Below are 4,839 nucleotides of genomic sequence, written 5' to 3'. Positions count from 1 at the left end.
ACTAAAGGACCATTTTTGTGTACCTGCCACCTTGTTGCTTTGTGCCTGGTCTGGGTGGGCACACAGCAGGTTTTGGAGAAGCCTTGATGGTTGCAACATCCTTTCCCAGCCTGGTCCTGGTTTCTGATGGAGGGTTCCAGAGTCTCTCTCATCTTTTGGCCCATAGAAAGGGGCAAGGATATGAGATGAGGGTCAGAGGAAAGGAAATTACATCATACCTTGGGATCCATGTTTCTTTCCAGAAGAATCCTTCTCTACTGCTTCTTGGAACAGCTTTGGATGAGAGAAGCCCAAACTTAAGGAAGGATATGCCCGCTGTTTTACTCAAGCTGGGCTTGGTGACCCCTTGAGCATACCTGGGGGGGGGGTTACTACACCCCTTTTTTCCCTGGGAAGCAAATAGGAGGGGCTTTGCTTTGGATGTGGGTACACTGGTGGGGGCTCTGGAGGGACTGGGGCTGGTCTGTGTCCTCTGTAAAGAGGCACATCTCAGTCTTCATGTCTGTGGCCCCAGTACTAGACCTGCTAGCTGAGGTAAGCTGCTGTTGCCATCCTGTGAAGTGGGGACTGCAGTACCTTGTTGGGGTCTTTGCTTTAGAAAAGCTTGCTCCTTGCACCTTCAGTGGGTTGGTGCAAACCCCAGTGCCTTTTGTGTTGGTATTAACATTCCACCCTCAAGAAGGCATGTTCTTGTGTCAGCTCCTCAGTCCCCCAGCCAAAAGGAGCAAACTGCGACAACACAGCCAGGCACAGCCCTTCCCTTCCGCTTCTCAGCTCCTCATTAGCACCTCCTCCCGAGGTGCAAGGGAAGCTGTTGGCTGCCTAAGAACCACTTTGCTTGTGGTGATGCTTTTTGCTGAAAACACCTTCCCCACTGTAGTAGAGCTGAAGGAACCCAACCACAGCAGCAGTTTGAGCCCCACCTGCCCAGGCACCTTTAGAGTTGAGTCATCAGCTGGGGTTCTTGGTGGAGACAGGGAGAGAGATCTGGCTCTGATCCTGAGCTGCCTGGAGAGCCAGAGTGAGCAGATGTTTTGAACATGTGGTAGCCCTCAGAGAAGGCAAGAGAACAGACTAGCAACACAGAAAATACAGGGGTTCCTTTCTGAGCCTGGAGAAAAAGGAGTGGGCCCATTTATGATCCCCCTACCTCTGTGAAGCAACAGTGCCCCTTTTTGGGCTCCCTGGGGACATTGCTATTTGCCTCCTCTTTATGTCTATCCCCTCCAGAGTACACCTAACCTTTTTCCAATTCATGATCCCCTCTCTGCAGTCACACCTGTTATTAACAGCACAGGGAAAAGATCTCAGTCTTTCCCCACCATGGCCACCTCCCACATTCCATTCTAAGGTATGAAAAACCCTCATAGCAAGCTCACAGCTCACCCAGCAGGCTTGCTCTATAGACAGCACTCCTTTTCTCGGGACACAAGTTACTCTTCTCTGAAGACACAGCAAAAGGGGACCTGAACCCTGAGATAGAGCTGAGGCAGACCCTTGGCCCAGCTGCTCACCTCTTGGACACCTCCGTGGAGGGATGGATTGAGCACATTCTTCCATCACTAGGAGATGACCTCTAAGAGGTGATGTTGGACTCATCCTCACTGCTCTCAAGCCTATTCATGTCTTGGTGATTACAGAAGGTTTAGAACTTGAGCAAGACCTTGGGAGCCACATGTTTATTTGAATCCAAAGCCTAGAGGAAGCAAGGAAGCAGTTCAGGGTCGTAATTAGCTAGTAAGGCTCATAGGACTGCAAACAAAAAGCCTGGCAAGACTTCAGTTGTCATCATTCATTTTATGAGAAACTTACCATTTAGAAACTCAAGAGCTTTGGTTGACAACAAGGCAATATGACAGCAAAGGTCAACCACAGCTGGGTTCTTGAGAAGCCATTTCTCTTTCCCAGAATATTCTGACCTCAGGGCCCAGAGAGAAGGGATAGCTGTAGGTGTTTGTACAAGGGATATGACTCAAGGAGGGCAGGGAAAGATTGGTCCCCTCTGCAAGGTCAGGATGCTCTGGAACAAATGTGTGGAAAGTTAGACAAGGTATACAATACCTAGCCCAAGGCTGGCTCAGAGCAGGTATAGATAAGAAAGAAGGAAATTAGGGAGAGGGAAGAAAAGGAAAGATGGGTTAGGGTTTCATGGGTGAAAGGAGAACAAGACTGACAGTTTTTGTATATGTCCTTTTGGAAGTTGAGCCCTGAATCTTGGTTAAATTCAAATCAGCCATCCTCTCATTCATTCATTCATTCTGCAAATATTTATTGAGTTCTTACAGAGCACCAGGTGCTTTTCCAGGCACTGGAGACCCTGCAGTGAACAGTACAATGAAGGCCTGTTCTAATGTGGATGGCAAGGGCACAAATGGGGGTGTGTGTTAGGCTCATGAAGGGTCACCAATGAGCAGACAATGAGTGATTTTAGGTTAATCTAAGTGCTAAAAAAAAAAAAAAGTAAAAAGTTATGGCCAAAGAGGCCTTCCATGACCCCTGCTCAGGTGGGGTCTCCCTAACTCACTCACTCTTTCCATGTCTACAGGATGAAAAGAAGGCAGCCACAATGCAGCAGTGGGAGGATGTGACCAGAAATGAGAAAGGCACTCTCAGGAGGTGGGATTGCAATCCTAGCACACTTGTCTCTCTCTCCAGGCTTTTAAACATGCCCTAGAATGTACTTTATAAACAACATAAATGTACTGCTCATTGTCAGGAGGCTTTGAAGTCCAAGATTGGGGTGCCAGCAGATTTGGTGGATGGCAAGGGCCTGTTCTGCATGGGTGGTGCCTTCTATGTATCCACCCAGTGTAAGAGAACAATGAGCTCCTTTTGGGTGTCTTTTACGAGGGCACTAATCCCATTTATGGCAGCGGGGTCCTTCTGACTGTGAATCAACGCCCAAAGGCCCATTTCTTAATTCTGTACTATCACTGTTATGGTTTGGATCAGAAATGTTCTGCAAAGTCTCAGTGTTGAAGGCCTGGTCTCGAGTGCAACGTTTGGAGGGGGCTTTAGGAAAGTGAGTAGATCCTCAGGGCTCTGACCTCATCAGAATATTCATTTATTAGCAGCTGAGTGGAGGCTGTTGGAGGTGGGGCCTAGTTGAAGGAATGGGTCCTTGGGGGTGTGTCTTGGGGAGTACATCTTGTCCTTGCCTGCTACCACTCTGCTTTGTGGCTGCCACAAAGAGCTGAGCAGCTTTCTTTTGCTATTCCCTGCCACCATGATGCTTCTGCCTTGGAGCCAGCTAAGCGTGGCTGGGAACCTTTGGAACCATGGCCCAAAGTTATTCTCTCCTCTATGTATTGTTATAGCAACAAAAAGCTGAGTAACACCACCACATTGGTGATTAGATTTCAACATGAGATTTTGGTTAACACAAACACTCAGATGACAGCAGTGCCAGAACCACACATGAGCTACAAGAATTGAGGCAAATAAGGTCAGGCTGGTGTAAGAAGAAAAGGAGGGCAGTGGGGGGGGGTCACTGAGTGAGTGCAGGAGAGAGACGGCAGGACCAGATCTCGCTGGGTATTGCAGGTGGCATTTAAGGCATTTCCATCTGTTCTAAGTGCAATGAGAAGACACTGAGAGTTTGCAAGTATAGAAAGGACATGACCTCATTTTACTGTTTGCTCATTTTCCTTCTTTTTCTTTTTTCTTTTTTCCCTCCCTTCTTCTTCTTCTTCTTCTTCTTCTTCTTCTTCTTCTTCTTCTTCTTCTTCTTCTTCTTCTTCTTCTTCTCCTTCTCCTTCTCCTTCTCCTTCTCCTTCTTCTTCTTCTTTCTTTTTGTGTGTGTGGTACTGAGGGTGGAACCCAGAGGCTTTTACTCCAGGCTATACTCCCAGACCTATTTTTTTTTTTTTTTTTGGTGGTACTGGGGTTCCTGGAAACCCTTTTACCTCCAGGATACACTCCCAGACCTATTTTTTTAAATATATTTTTATTTGGAAACAGGGTCTTTTAAGCCAGTGAGGCTGGCTTCGAACCTGCGCAATCCTCCTGTCTCCACCTTCCAAGCACGGGGATTACAAGCGTGCGCCACCATGCCCGGCTCTCCCAGACCTATTTTCTATTTTATTTGGAAACAGAGTCTCACTAAGTTGCTGAGAGCCTCACTAAGTAGCTGAGGCTGACTTCGAACCTGTGCGATCCTCCTGTCTCAGCCTCCCAAGTGCGGGGATTATAAGTGTGTGCCACCACGCCTGGCCTCATTTTTATTTTTTAGGAGCCCAATATAGCACCTGCCCTTCCCTTCTTCTCAAAAAAGACAGCTTACTAGCTCTACAGAAATGGGAACCTGTGCCCAGGGAGCAGCTGGCTCAGACCAATGCAAAGGACCTTCATAAGCAACACTTTTGTTTTTCTGGGAAACCCCCTGTATAGCATTTGGGGCCAATGCCACCCCATTTCCTTACAATGAACACCACTAAATTTACCTCTGTCATCAGTAGAAAAAAAATGCTAGCATTTAGGCTCCACCACTGGGGCAGAAGAAAACACTTACATACACCATTTGCAGAAATCCTTATGTCAGCAAATCCTACCTTCCCCCAAATCCCACCTCCTTCCCTCCTTATTGAAGACACTGCCCAGCCAGCTTGATTGATAAACCTCTGCTTAGCTCCTCCTCTTAACCCTTATGTGCCATACCACACTTGTAGCATCCTTGGTTCAAATTCCTGGGGCATCCCAGCCCCTGACCCCCTTTGTTGATTGTACCAGCTGTCACTGACCTTTGATATCTTCTGATCTCTTTCATCCCTGGAACCTTCCTGGTTTGACATTCTCCTCTGGCAACCTAGCCTATAGGGTATCCCTCTATTCCTCCTATCG

The sequence above is a fragment of the Muscardinus avellanarius genome (genome assembly GCF_963383645.1).
Source record: "Muscardinus avellanarius genome assembly, chromosome: 15".
NCBI lineage: Eukaryota > Metazoa > Chordata > Mammalia > Rodentia > Gliridae > Muscardinus > Muscardinus avellanarius.
The sequence above is the reverse complement of the archived record's forward strand: the minus strand, read 5'-3'. Positions refer to the sequence as shown.